We start from the raw sequence: 16693 nt of genomic DNA on the forward strand, positions 1-16693 counted from the left end.
ACTGTAATAATTTAACAACTCAAAATCATATTTCATATTAAATATATTCAACGATTCAGTTTCAGTCAAACTGGTCAGTCAGATTAGCTTACCTTAAGCCTAAGTTAGTTACTCTTACCTAAGGACTAAAAGGCTTTTGTATGTTTGTTTTATAACATAATGAATATAAAATTCATTTTATTGAGTAAATTTCAAATCAAATTAAATTAGTTCTGTTAGATTAATAAATATTAAGACAGATCGTTATAATGGAGATTTTTTGTTTCTTTAAAACAAACAATATCTATTATCTGTTACACAAATACTGTCGTTGGTGAAGTTGGTTGAAAAAAAAACGTTTGAAACATTCGTTACAAGTATTCGTTTGGTTGAGTTTTTATAATTTATAGGGAGCAAAAAGGCTTGCTGTTTGAAATAAATATGAAAACGTACGTTAAAAATCTACCCTCCACTTAACATCTATAATACTGTAAAACTTAAGTTCCTATCAGCAACATTTGTCACTGATACTTGTGCAAGGGTTCGTGCTAATGGTAACACAGGAACCAGACTCAAACTTTCTGTTGCATAATGTATGCAGGTTAGTAAGCCAGGCACGACATGTCCAGGTGGTTAAGGCACTCGACTCGTAATCTGAGGTTAGCGGGTCCGAATCCCCATCGCATTAAAGATGCCTACTCTTTCAGCCGCGGGGAGCGCTATGATGTGATAGTCAATCCCACTAATCGTTGGTAAAAGAGTACCCCAAGAGTTGACGGGTAGTGTTGACTAGTTTCCTTCCATATACTCTTACACTGCTAAATTAGGGACGGCTAGCGCAGATAGCCCTCTTATAGCTTCGCGCGAAATTCAAAACCAAGCCAAAACTCAATTAAGCCTGTGGACAATGTTTTTTGCTTTGTTTTTCACATCTAGGCGAAACTAAAAATATGTTTTACATATTTAGTACCTAAATCCTCTAAGTTGCTATTTACACCAGAAACAAAAGCGATATACCAGGCTCAATGGTTGGTTTTCAGCGCAAGCTTCCGCCATATTTCCTTTTGCTAGCACCTGCCTAACCACAAACAAGTAAGTTATGTCCTCATTCAATAAACTTAAATACACACACTTTTGTTTTTCAGTCAACACTCGTCTCAAAGTATTATAGGTTTTTTTCGTGCCTGTCAACCAATCAGCTTTTACTTTTCGATCCACCGTATTGTACTGTGGTCCCTTCTGGCTTAAATAGTGAATACATAAAAAAAAAAAAGATTACATCTAAGCTCACAGTCTAATACACTGACAATGCTTCGTTTAAAGTCCGATTTTACCGAATATAAAATTTTAAGACTCGTATTTCCCCTAAACTGTGGATACGATCACGAATACGAAAAATGATAATTGTAATTTTTTATCTTCTCACAATTTGGATGAGCTCGTTCGGATTTTCCAGCACTATACTATGGAACTTTCAAGCCAAATGTCCGGAACTGGTAAAGTATGGTTGACTTACAAAAACTACAGGCTATGTATCTACGTGTGCAAAAATTACTAATGGCTTACATGCGAAACCTCTAATAATAGCTGTATATTATAAGATAGTTTGGCATTTTATATATTGTACAATTTGAAGTATTTTGTGGATAAGATTTTCCACTGTTAAGTCGTAGTTCAAACAGACATAATACTTTAAGTTGAACAGATAAGGCATTAAAATATATTGTTGCACATCGAAGTTCGAACACGTAGGCCTAAATCATGATCGAAGAAGTGGAGTTGTTTGTTTTTTAATTTCGCGCAAAGCTACACGAGTGTAAGACTACAGGGCTACTCTTTTTGTAATATTGGTGTAAATGGATATTTTGTTCACAAGATAAAGAAAATTGAATAATTAATTTCTAAAAGCATATATACCAGAGGAAGATATGATAAAGTTCGCCTATGGCTAGGATGATGAGACGTTCCGATTATTCGAATATTGCCATGGTGTCCAAACAGATCCTGTTGGGACGCCTAAGTGTCTGGTTTTAATTTCTGTCTGCAACTTTTTGTACTCAGTGTTTCAGTTTCTGATAAACGTGAATCAATAAAAACATTTTTTGTTTGTTATTTTAATGGGAAGGTAAATTATCGTTCACCTCAGAATAACTCAACACAGCCTTTTGTCAATTCTGCAGCAAACGATATGATGTCACTACTGCACATCTCACTGAGAACACCCGCCAAAACAAAGAGAGGCAGTTGAATGCAAATGGCGGATGTTGTTCACAGCCAATGTTCTTTTATATTTATTTAAAGTAACTCGAGAATGATCGTGATTGGTAGTTGCTATAATTTTGACGAAAATTTCTGGTAAAAAATAAGTTACTTGAAAAAATTTACTCGTCTGAGAAATACATATAACTTGACGTATCCTTTTCATTTAATATTTGTTATTATACTTGTACCATCAAATCAGTAAAACAATTCCTGTTATCGCAAAAGAAGTTACCTTCATTTAATATCTCTATTCTAAATATTAATAACACAAATTTTGGCATTTACCAAGACCTCATGTTTAATCACTTGAGGTTAATTTTTAGGATACGTTTTGTGTTTAAATACTTCACGAGACATTTTAGATTTAATAAATAAACCAAAACCATTACAAAACTTATTGTTCAGTACATTCTTTAGAAAAATAAGTATTTAAAAACAAGCACCGTGAATTTTTAACAAACTACCTGCCAAGAATGTTACTATTATGTTCATTTGTTTCCCTCGTACTGCACGGATTCGCTCAACAACAGGCTCTGGTGGCCAAAATTATCTGTTCATTTATCACTGCTTCACAAATCATTTACAGATTGTTAATTTCAATAGGGTGTCACGTTTTAACAAATTTCAAGGTCCTTCATTGCCTTGTAGGAAAAGAAAAACAGGTTCAAGGTTTCTCTAAGATCAGTTAGTTTCGTGTTTTTTATCCCTCCCCATATAACAGTTTCTCAGAAACGTTTCTATTACATACATTTGTCACCTTATTAAATAATATGATCCTTTAAGGTATTCGTTTCGTTAACATACACATACAATCACATACTCTAAACTTAGAAATCAACCATTTCTGGTGCCATGCATAATCTAATCGAAACTTCAGCTTCACAGTTTATTGTATTTGATATTTTGATTATCATTGAGTCATTATATATCGCTGTTGTCGTGAAGGTAAAAGTTTGATTCTTTTAAAAAATAGCTTACATTATATTCCCTCAGAGTGAACCAATCTGAACGGCAACTAATGCCCACATTGACTGAACCTAGAATTCAAGTATCCCCGTCCATATTGTTGAACTAGTGTCCAGATGGAAAACAGATAGCTGGCAAAAAAAAAATCCTCCCTCCCTCCCCCAGTAAGGCTTTGGCCTATACGGGAATAACTGCCACTTTTTAAAGGGCCTACAGCTGAATTTAAAGAGCATGTTCAACGGAATATCTTCTCGAACCCTGGACCCTTCGATCAGCCATGTGAACTACTAGTCTCTCCTTAGCGCTCTTCAGGACGATTCACATTTTTATTGTATTTTCTTACATCTTTAGAATTCATTCCAAAGGTATTTGATATTAAACACATTCTTGCCCCACGTGTTGTTATTCACTTTTCAAAACAGATTTCCATTGTCACGTGATAACGACTCGATTAGCTATAATTCTTATCGTTACGTCTTTACAGAAAGTAAGTGGGCCAAATATTAAACACTATTGATTGTTATGAGCAAGATTTATTTAAAAAACAAATAGAAATTTGCGCAAAAGGAAGTTAACAGCGAATACTAGTTTCTAAACGCGTATTCTTTTTTCAAATCTCATCAATATTTTCTCCAGTTTCTACTGAATACAGAATAGAAATCGAACAGTTATTAACAAAATATATCAAAGGATTGTTTTTTAAAATATCTAAAACGTTCATCACCTTGTGAAATTCATAGGATTACAGTGAAAGTAGAATAATTACAGATTGCAAGGAAGAAACTGGTGAAACATGACGTTAAATAGGAAGATCCCAGTAGTTAATTTACGTCACACCACCATATACGGCGTTAAAAAATTACGCATATTAAAATATGTTAATTTGAAAAAGAAGAGGAACCCGCAATGGTGACAATGAAACTATTAAGGTATATAGTTTGAACGTCGGTATAAAAGGGGCCATTTGGGGTGGTCTATAGGAAAGCTGTTCATCAAGGACGCCTAGTAAATAAATAGGAAAAAAAGAAAGGGGCACGGGGGATCACGTATTTTTGGTACCTCCCCCTTGAGGTAGATTTGAAGGTCGGACCAATTCCGACAAAGACTGTTGTTTTATTATCCTATTACATCTAGGTAGAGCCTCAGAAAAATAGATTAAGTAAAAATACATATAGTAAACATACAAATAGTTTATATCCTTGTAAAGTTTCCAAACATATGCAAACGAACTTTGAAGACAAAAAGCTTTTACTTTGCATAGAACGAAATGTTCTTAGAATTCTTTCTTACAAACAAGGCTCACGACAGCTATATTTTCTAGAATATATGTACAGGTTATGTACTTGAACATTTGTTATGATAAACAGAATCAACTGAGAAACGCAAACAACTAAAGAAAATAATCGTCCAACTGGCATTTTCAAAGTCGCTAAAATAATACTCTACAGTCTGTAATTTATTTTTGTTACCCGCGTAATAAACTGAAAGTGTAAACAACCTATCTTTAATATTTATCGAAATATAAACCATATGGAAAAAACACTTAATGCTTTATTGTTATTGATACAGAAAAAGTTAAGGTAGCTTATTTCAATTTACCGTTTAAAATAGGCAGTTTCTGCCATTACTATTTTATTAAAAACTTCCTTAATGCAACTGAAAAGTTCATTATACGGTTTTTGTAAGGCGAAAAAAACTAAAAGTTCGCGTTCTTTTAAACACAGCTTACACACAGAGGCTTCAAGATTAGCATACATTTTTCAAACAAAATCCATTCCACACCTATATTATCCCTCAGTGGCATCATGGACACAACTAGCTTTTACTTCATATGCACATTTTTTTTTATACGCCGACATATTTGATAACTATCAAATGTTCTACCATAAATCCTCATGAACTTGGCCTGCACAAGTCTCGCGTCACACTCCACTGGCGCCATGAAATACATTACGAGTCGCACGACTTTTGGTGATGAACTGACACAGGGGAAGCAAATTCCTTGCTAGAATGGAAGATAATGAAATGACTAGGTTCATTTTCCAAACTGGATTTTGAAAGAATAATCATTTGCTCTATTATTGTAAATGAAATACAGTAAACAATGGCGAAAAATACTGTTCCACATCATTACACTAGTGATTACAACTCGTTTCTTATTCTTATGAAAAACAAAACAGAAAAATGTTATTACAGCTTATTTCACCATCAAATTCTACCGAGTTTACGTTATTAGTTTTGAATATAATTTCTCCAGTTATTAATCCCTTTGGTTATATTCCATTACTTTTTGTATCATTTTTATTCAACAATGACAAGATAAAAAATGTCTTATGAAGAGTTCAAATACATGAGTGCAGATCTTCAAAGCCGTTCACTCTTTAAGACATCTTGTTTTTATAATACTGTGAATATAAAGTAATTTGATAAATAAATTATAAATAACATTTTCAAATACACTCGAAATGGAGAGCTCTAATATATTCAAACACAGTTTATAATTGTTTTGTTTTTCATACACCCAAGCCACATACGTTTATTAACACTAACAATAAACTATAACTTTATAACAAATTATGAAAAAATCATTATTTAACAGTTTTGTTTTAACGTTATTTAAATACGTGCAGTCGTCCTGTCTAACACCATGACTTATTTGTTTAGTACAGAGCAACTAAAGAGCTAGCCCCGCTAACCGTCCATAATTCTGAAGTGAATGATAAAGAGATAGGTAGTTAATCAACACCACTAACGGCCAAATCTTGAGTTATTCTTGTCACGAGAAAAAGTGGAAATTGACTGTCAGTCCTATAACACGCCCACGGCCCCACAATGAAGCAATTTGTGGTGGTAACGGAGAAGAATCACACACAAATATAACACCAAATCTGGGAGACCAAATTAGTGGTTGTTGGATCTATTTACAATTGATTCCTTAATACGTTCAATAAACGAAACTACACCTAACGTTGCTCACTGTTACCTACCCTTAATTTTTGAGCTTATTTATAGAATTCGTACGAAAATTCTAACTATTTAGTCTAAGAATTGCCTTCTTTTCGGATCTTATCTCTGAAGACTTACCTTCCAGTATGATTGATTATTATATTGCCCTTTTTATTTTTACAAGAAACACTTTCTTAAAAAATGCGAAATAGTAATTTATTTGTTCAATAGATGGCGAAACTTTATAAATTATTATTAATATTATTTAATAAAACTTCGTGGAAAAAAATCATTAGTGCGTTGAGACACAAAGATTGGTGTTATGGCATAAATCATGCCATCTGAACACGCCTTACAGACGTTAATCACTTCGGCTACTTTTCTTATTCAAAGAACAGCGCTCGAACAGCTTGTACCGCTTGTAAAAGATATTTAATTTGTTAGAGAAAATAGAATTTAATTTAAATAAAATTGAATGAATTATATATATAAAGTTTGGTATCTCATAATTGCTCGGACGAAATGAGTTTTTCACATCACATTTAGATAAGATATTAAAAGCATCTACTATCAGAAAGAACAATGAAACAAAGGTACAATTTTATTTTAAATTATAAACAATATGTAGGCCAGGCAGCAACAACAGCAATTCGAACACATCAACAAATTTACAACAAACGAAATGTGGGAAGTAATCTCATTAAATCAATTTCTTGTAATTGCTAGCCACAAAATGTTTGAGATTTTGAATAAAATTGTAAAACCAAAAATTACCAAATTAATGTGTATTTACTTTCTGCACATTTAAACATAGATATATTTTTCATTTAATGTGCAACTTGCTACATCATTCATTCCCAATGAAGTGGGCTTGTAACTTACAAAGGTCAAAAAGGACTCTCCAGAACTAAGTTTTCTTGTGTTAAAATGGTTACAAACTTCTAACTAACCTCTTCGTTCATTTTAACGTACACGCTAAAGGCAACAACTAGTTTGCAGCTAACACACTGACGCTTAATGATATATTTATTACTTTACAAATAAATAATTCGTATACAAAAACACCTTTTAGAGAAATACCCCAGTATGTTAACAAGAAATATCATCGACTTTACAAAGTTTTATATGTTAGTTTTATAAAAAGTAATACAATTTTAAGGATTCATAAAACATTTTCAATCCAGATAAACAAACGTCCGACCTGAAACTGTCAGTGTTCTTCAGCTTTAAATGTATTTTCGTTATTTACTCACAAACACTTATCCATACATTTTTCAGGCGTATCCTTTTTAAAGTAAAGAACATATTTCCTTAAACATTCCTATCCAGAAACAGTTTATCATAAATCAATATAATATCATCCAATAAGCCAAGACTCGTACCACCGTTTTACTACAGTACCATCGAAAGGCTCATAGGGTTTTTAAACTTTATCAATCATCGTTACAACGTTCTGGCAACAGTCAGTGTCGGTCAGACTGAAAAGTCGCTATTAATAATATTTTCTCACAACCGACATTCCATCATCACCATTAACCCTCACCCACTCATTTGCTTCAACTCGTAATTCTAGAGCAATAAACCTCAAGTGTAGAAGGAAGACACATATACATTTGTCTTTCATATAATACAAATAACAGGAGTAATGAACATTTATGTATCACATCAAGTAATAGTACTATTGAAAGGGGATCGTGAGAAATGAGTTTTACATTCATGCACTGCCGAACATTCGTCTTATAACAGTAGTGTTGAACTTGGGCTATTTGAAATTGTAAGTGAATAAAGGCCAGAAACATTTGCATTTTTTTAAAACTAAAAGCAAATTAGCATATTCTATGTTAAAAAAAAAGATTTAAATTAATCATTTTATTTTTAATTTTGTAGTAGTTTTAATGACATGTACGGATTATGAACCGAATTATTCTTCAATAAATTATTTTTGCCTAATTAAAGACCGTAATGTATCATACTGAAAATAAAACTGACAATATTCTGACTGCAGTGTGTGTGCATGCGCGCTTCTTTGTATGTAACATGTTTTATAAGTTGTTGCTCATTTAGTTAATTAGACAGTGCTACACCAGAACAATGCCTGTAATTGTAGAGGCAAACATAATACTCTTCCCATCAGTGATGTGGAAACCGCACTCATGGATCCGAGGATGGGAATGCCACACAATAAACGTGTAGAACTCAAAGTTTTTGGCTGATGAAGGCTTCATAAAAACTCTAAAGAGGGTTAGTGAAATTAGTCCTGTTACCAAGGTGTTCTTTAAAGATGAATTCAAATTCAAAGCGACAATAAAATATTAGTCGATGGCCGAAAGAAAAGAACAGTACCGTGTCCAATTACATCTTTAATGAAGCAAACACGTGTCGACCACATTTCGGCCAACTGTGTTGGAGACTCACATAAAATGATGACTGCTTATTAAGTATGGTTTTGGTTTGGTTTGAATTTCACGCAAAGATACACGAAGGATATCTGCGCTAGCCGTCCCTAATTTAGCAGTGTAAGGCTAGTGGACTCTTGGGCTACTCTTTTACCAACGAATAGTGGGATTGACTGTCATATAAATAACGACTCCACGGCTGAAAGGTCGAGCATGTTTGGTGTGACGGGGATTAGAACCCGCCACCCTCGGACTACGAGACGAGTGCCTTAACCACTTGGCCATGCCGGGCCTTTACAGGTATGATTAAAGTCTTATCCATCATATCGTTCAGTAAAAATATGTTGCTACGCATTCAACAAATGGATAAGATCTGACGGAAAATTCGCACACAAATCCCAATATGAAAAATACTACGGCTGTATGGGGTTATATGGCTACTAAGACGGTTGTATGACAAGCAATTACTTTGCTGAATTGTGCATTTGTAAGAATATTTCATAAATATCACAAATTGATAAATTTTAGGATGCGCAAACGCAAGGTATTGGAGAGACCGAGGCTGATTGGCCACAGAGTCAGCTTGTCGAGTACTTTCATATGCTGAAGTTGTTAGTAATATCATGACCATCATCACACATCCAAACACGAGACACTTGATATTTTTATATAACTAGAAAAGCATCTTCCACTGCAAATATTTGATGTTATATTAAACATCTTATCAGAGAATTTAAGTTACACAGTATCTGGAAGTGCATTATTTCGGTAATATAATGGTACACACAATCGTTTGATAACGATGAACTAGGTTTGTTTTGTTGCGAATTTCTCATAAAGCTACTTGTGTGCTATCTGTCCCTATTTTAGCAACAGACTAAAGTGAAGGCACGAGGACTATCTGCGCTAGTCGTCCCTAATATAGCAGTGTAAAAAGACTAAAGGAAAGGCAGCTAGTCATCACCACCCACCGCCAACTCTTGGGGTACGAATAATGGGATTGACCGTAAGATTATGACGCCCCAAGTCGTTCACAGTCTGTAATGTATATGATAACTAAATTTCATGAAGATGAAATTGTTTGATTTATTATAATTAAGTAAATATTGTTAACGCCTTATAAATTACATCACCACCTTTTTATCAAAATGTTTTTGGAAAAGTAAATTTTTATTCAGTAGATTACAGATTCGAGTGTGAGGTAAAACAAAGTGCAATTCATGCCCTTGGCTGCACATCCTGTTGTTTTTAAAGTGTTAATTTTTTTTTTTAATTTCTTTGGCAGGTCGACCTTACCGAAGCGTGAAAATCGTTAAAAACACAAATCAACGACGAGTGAAGTGGTTGATTAAAACATGAAGGTAAAAAGAAAGCAATCCCACACCTAAACTGATATTAAGTGAATGTATTCACATATTGACCACCAGGTGATGTCATTATATTCACCAGCGGTTTCTTTTAAAAAGGTTGGATCACGATGGGAACCGGAAATGCATACAAATGTAAACGTGAATTGAATCAACCACCACGTATTATCGTACACGTGTATGCCAACTGCACGCACGCTAGTATACACAATTAGTCCATCGATTTAATTCATAGAGGAAATACAAATATACTAATCAAATATATTTCATTTCCAAACAAAATGTAATGTTTTAACAAAGCAAGCTTTCATGTAAAGAACAAAAGTATTTTTGTATTTTCACTGGCAAAATGTTACGTCATCCCGCGTAAAATATACCAACATTTTAAATACAAACTGAATAGATTTCTCTTTTTGACATAAAGGGCTGATGCAATATATTTACGTATCACATGAAACATAAACCTGTCTACACTGTTTTCTTTCTTTTGTTTTTAAAAAGGGAACTGATCCAATCAGTTTACACAGGTTCGAGTACGTTATACAAAATAATTTTCAATACATAACTGACAATCACATGACAACTACAACCGATAAAAAAATGTAAGAGAATGGGTTGTATAAAAACTATATTTTGACGGTACTTGGGGTTACGTATATATTGTGATACCACTGAAAACTACATTTTTTAGAAAGTGTGTAACAGCCCTATCAGACACACAGTATTCATACGCCCACATCACAAAGGTGTATTCAGATCGGAGATTCAAAATATTCATTACGAATATATACCTTGTTTTTTATGGTATTCGAAAATAAAGGAAAACAGATCAACTTCGAGTACCTTGATCATCCAAAACAAGAACCTGTAATAAGTCGTACCCCAAACGTGACAAAGAAATTGTGGTAATTTGTAGCGTGAGAATCCACAAATATAAGTCAGCGGCAAAGGCTGTCCATATGTCCCAGGCAAAAGTGTACAACAAAATAAAAAAGAATTGTGTCCCGAAAAGGCAACAAAACAAGAAAATGAACTGTACATTCATATTAGTTCATAAAAAAACATGCTAATTAAATCTCCCGCAGCAGCGATCAAAATGTCAAAATGGGTGTTAGGAAACCGTCATCCTTATACACTACATGGATTCCGGAAAGCTTCACAGAGGAGTTATGTGTTTTGACATGACAGCCTTACGACAGAGCACTCTGTAAAGGAAACTACTATGCAGGGCTATTGTCAAGATGCGCGTTCGTCAGATAGAGCATGGCAGAACAAAGTGACATTGACTGAAATGATGTCGTGAGACTCAAATTCATTTCACCCTCTTCTGCAACTACAGTACTTACTTCGAAATATTTTTTTACCTTATTATTTTTGAAAAGAAATAGTGATGAACCATAATGTCACTCAACAAGTAACTTAGTCGTATCGTACAAAGTTAAAAACATTAAACAAACAATTATGAGCCATTCCTTGTTGGGTAATTTGTTAATGGATGGTTACTGCATTTGATTACTTGTTAAATAGTTTGAACTACAGTGGTTCCAGAAGTTATATATACTTTGACCAGGGACAATTAGTGGAGAGCAGGAGGACATTTGGCCCGGTCCTCAGGCTTTTTGTTTTGTTTTAGAAATAGTTTTAATGTGCCTCCCAATCAAACAATTAGAGCTGCAGATTACATACACAAGTTCAATACCAAAAACATGTATCACTTATATTTTGGGATAACGACTGTCTTATTTTGTTTCCATGTGTCATACATTTTAATATTTATTATAGTCAGGGGTCTCAAAAAATACAGGTGGCCCGATCCTTTCTGACTGCGATTTAATAAAACATAGGTAGTTTCCACATACCATATAAGTAATAACGCTAATGTGCACATTTCATACACTGGCAACTGTCACTATAATTGTCGTCAAAAACACACTACTGTAACACCGATCTTTCATTAACACTACTAATTCTTGTAATTGAATACGGTTTATAAGCGAACAGCCATTTCTATAGCAGTCGTAAAGTATCGACAAAAACACACGACAACACTGATCTTTTAATTGTTAGTGTACTCGGGTACAATTTATAAACTAATGAATACACTGATATCATGTTTGTAAACTACCAAAATAACACTGTGGTTGTAGACTTTAAACCAACGATCTTCAAACATCTGTAAAATAAGACGAAAAATTAAAATGGCCAATATTCGCAGCGAATGCAACATGGATTCGTCATGCAATAGCAACATGATCAAGTTTGACATCAGAAAAATCTAAAACTCTCTATATCGCTACCTGAGACCTACAAGAAGGTATCTTTGTACCGAATCCCATGCAAACTGGACGAAAGAAGGATAACAGTTTGTTTAAAATCTCTTAAAATTATGGGTTTAACCTTTTTTAAATCCTTAAATTGAACAAAAGTGGGCATATCCTACATTTTTATATGTATACGTACGGGACCTTCATAAATACTTGTTTGAACAAGTATTTTTATACCAAATCCCATGTTAATTGCCCAAAATACGGTAGAGTAACTTTCAAAAACCCCTACAATTATGCTATTTGTGACATCTTAATTTTCTATAATTGCTAAAATTAGTCAATTCCACCATCTTTGTTTGACAATGTGTGGGACCTGTAGAAAAGTATATTTGCAACAAATACTATGTAAAACAGCCAAACTATGGCTAAGTAATAGATCAAACCCCCAAAACATTACGCTTTTCTGTGAGCCGTAACCTCCTCCCGCTCCCAAAGAATGCTTCAAAACGGGCAAATCCAACTTTTGTATGTTAATATGATGGTTGCACAAACATTTATATTTGTGCTAATTTTCATCTTGATTTCACAGGAACATAAAATATATATTTACTGAGATCATTCGACCTGTGATCCTATAAAATACTTAAAAAGACGTAAAATTAAAGATCAAACGTTGGGCAAAGATATAATCCTACTAAGAAATGAAGGTTGATTGAAAAGTCTTTTTGAGAAGAAGAACAAGCAATATAAATATATGACGTGTTTCTTCAGAGCCATTACAACACCAACAGGTTCAGTGCACACAAGTAATTATTGTGTTACATTACAGTATAGATCGCCTTATATGGACGAAATGTGATGATTTTTTCCTGTGATATTAGATCGCAGTTAGACTGATAATATTTTTAATACATTTTTATTTTCTGACCTTTTATACAACTTTCCAGAAAGAAACATAACAACATCTCGACTACATGCACCTCTTGCACACAGCCCCACAAAATGGGAACGTAAAATGAGAACAATATTCATACATCAAATGGTATTCAATAACGTTGCTGACCGGGTTGGCTTGGTATGCACACAAAGCCTCGATCGAAACGCTATTTATACACGTCTTTTATAGCATATCAATCATTACGCATGGTTATAAAGCTTTGTGTCAGCGAATTGTGATTTATTGTTTGTGTAATATTACGTCACAATTAGAGCGTCAATACTTTTTGACACATCTTTTTTTTACTGGCCCTAACTGGGTTTTCAGTAGGAAGTAGATGACACCACCTCAACCACACACGTTGTGTGTCTTATGCCGCTGCCAACGAGACTTTTCGCACCATAAGTTTGGTTGAACGTGCAATACAAAGGCTCGGTGAAATGATATTTATATGCCTTACACGTTAAATTAAATAGTAATGGCTAAGTAGACCCAATAGCGACAAGCAGTTGATAACGAAGAGCAGGCCGGTGATATTTGAACCCCACCCCTCAAAAATAAAGTGAAATAGAAACTTACTTTAAGCACCTCGAGTTATATGTGTCTTCGTGCTAGACAAACTATTGTAGGAATTGTAAAAGTGTCAAATAGTCTCACGATTAAATAAATCGTCACACTTTTTAACCTGCTCCCCCCCCCCGCTGGTACAGCGGGAAGCCTACGGATTTACAACGATCCCCTGGGTAGACTCAGCATATAGCCCGATGTGGCTTTACTATAACAACACTTTTTAACCAAGTCACTGCACTTCATTTAATAAAACTCACTTTTACTTATTTATATCCTTAAAAACACTTAATGATTATTAGATTTGTACCAGTTCTTAATCTTCACGACTTCGTGTATAAACTTTTTTTATTATGAGTTTGTTGCTCGTTTTTTAAAAGCATCGGTTGACTTCATTGGCTATGCAGTTCGGCCTCAAAATCCTTATTAAATTCGACAACAAAGCTCGGCTGTTTCTTTCTCAACATGAAAAAAAAATACAGATAATAAAAGGCCGAGAGGTACAACTATTCTATGTCTCATGCCATGAGATGTCATCTAAATAGATGGTATAGATGGGTACTATAAGATTTTTTAGCGTTTTTTTTTACAATAATATGCTATTTTTTAAAAACGTTTCGCCTAAAACAAAGAAACTACGGGTACTAATATTTACTATAATTATTTTTTACGAAATTTCTGAGGAGACATGGCCTTCTCTTCTTCCTCTGACAGACCGCCATTGAGTACACCATAGATTCAGCATTGGGGGTCGTGTTATATTTACTTTAGTCATTAGTGATTATGGACTCTGTGAATCTGTCAGAAAATGATGTGTATTCCAGATACTGTTTGTGTAATCTGTAGGCAAGCCAGCAGGTGGCGATTAAAAAGGTTATTATTATGCATTGATTTGGTGAAGTTAATGTCAATCACCTACTGTTGTGAATTCTGATGACAATTCAGTAGTTAAACACACATCAGACCAATCACTTACTACTGTCTTTGGATATTCGCAAAAAGATGCACAACGGCTAGTAAAGATAGTGATTCTTGATTCTGAACTGACAGACAAGAGAAAAGACAGATAATCAACAATTAGCAATTTTACTGAGCCCGAACCTGAGAGGAAATGAACTCTAATATCATGTTATAGAAAAAAAAAAAAAAAATTAAGGTGTTTATCATTTCCCCAGAAACAGATTTTACGTTTATCAGGTGTTAATTACATCAACTTATTGTAACACATAAAAATAATAATAAAGTTTATTTAAAGGATCAACAAAATCAAAGAATGAAATATTTATATTTATACAACTGGTTTTGATCAATTAAATACATTCAGAAAATAAAAATTTCCACGTTTTGCACAAGAAATAATACATTAAAATTCGCCCAAATTGTTTTCGTTTTCCGCAGTATAGAATACACAGAAAAGACAATTACATTGCGTTATATAAAAGCACGCACTGTAAAGTGTTATCGAAAATTAACATTACCGCAAGTTTGAAAAAGTATTAGAACCAATTCACAAAATCGAATGTTTCAATTATTATAACACTACTTGACTCACAACATTTCTATTTCGTAGTATTTTAAAGTGTAGAAGTTTAAGATGCGTAATTAGGTGAAACTATAAATATTACTCGAAATAAATTTATTCTTTTCTGAAACAAATTTGACAGAAAAAAAAAAAAGTCTAATATTTTGAACACCAAAATATTCTGGGTCAGTTGGACGCGACTGGCTCTTAACGACGAACGAACTTAACAAATCTGGTTTCACAACAGCGCGTGAGTTTTGAGTACAAATAAAATAAAACTGATTGGACAACAACATCAGATGAACCTCAACAGATAAAAATCGCGAGCTGTAAACTTCCAAAATAATGATTTTTTTTTAAACTTCTGTCTTGCATAGTAAATTTGTCTTCAAGTATTTTTTTTCAAGATGCACACACGTGATTATTAAATACAATAAGCATTCTAATTTATTTTTATAATATTTCGTGTTTCAGTTAAGCACGTTTTCAACGACTACCAACATCTGTGTGTTTAGAAACATTAATTCTGCGAGTAGTAAAGTTACAGATTCAGAGAAACCGAAATAAAATGCCAGATTTACCAGAAGTAATTTTTCATTTAACTTAAAGATTTAACTATTTACAATTTCGCGTCTTCTGCCATATAAAGAAATCTTTTAAACGATAAAAAAGTTTATACACAGATATAGAAAGTAAAAAAAATTAAAACAATGAAAATAATGTAATCCCATAGACTGCTGCGCGTGCAGGTAATAAAAAGAGATTGATTTTTTTGTTTTAAAACGAGAACTTAACATTCGGACTCGGATACTTTTCGTAATGAAATTTTCTTTTCGCCCCTCTTTATTGCTACAAATCCTTGGGTTCTGCTTGTTTAATTTGTGTGTATTCGACCGTATAAAATTTCTTAAGAAATATCCTTGAAAAGGAATTTCAAATAGCTTTCGCAAATTAAATATTCTCTGCAAGGGTTGCTATATAATGACATTAATTTTAGTTGAAACATTAAAAACGAATACCAGGGCATTAAATTTACAAACTGTTGAAATAAAGTGAAAAACTTTTTCAGATTTAAACATTCCTCTTAATCTGAGGTATTCATAACTAACAGTCACATGGCTGACAATTATGAAGTTTGAATAGTGAAATAGTAATGACGAGAATCAATGTTTAAACATAATATGATTGGTCGTCGATTGTTTGGCCATCTGTTATTTAGGATCTTTATAGCGTATATGAGTCTTAATCCCATCAACAACTGGTTCGTTATCAATGTTTGAATCTTTAAAAATCATTTTCAGCACTACATTCTCTTTGAGTGACTCTTAACATCATACAACTATATAGATTTACCTTACAAGTGCGATACGAACTATATATTCCTTACCAGTACAATATGATCTATATCTATCTATCGAGACTGAGATTAAGACACAAATTATCAATCGTATAAAGTTTCGAATGGAACGTCTCGTCTAAACAAA

At 33.5% G+C, this 16693-nt stretch overlaps 1 protein-coding gene across 25 annotated transcripts in view; it reads right to left on the reverse strand.

The window, feature by feature from the left end:
- Positions 1-16693, reverse strand: part of LOC143256918 (TOX high mobility group box family member 4-like) — a 254755-nt gene that overhangs the window by 132918 nt on the left and 105144 nt on the right. The gene's annotated exons all lie outside the window — the stretch shown is intronic.

The sequence above is a fragment of the Tachypleus tridentatus genome, chromosome 7 (genome assembly GCF_004210375.1).
Source record: "Tachypleus tridentatus isolate NWPU-2018 chromosome 7, ASM421037v1, whole genome shotgun sequence".
NCBI classification, from domain to species: Eukaryota; Metazoa; Arthropoda; class Merostomata; order Xiphosura; family Limulidae; genus Tachypleus; species Tachypleus tridentatus.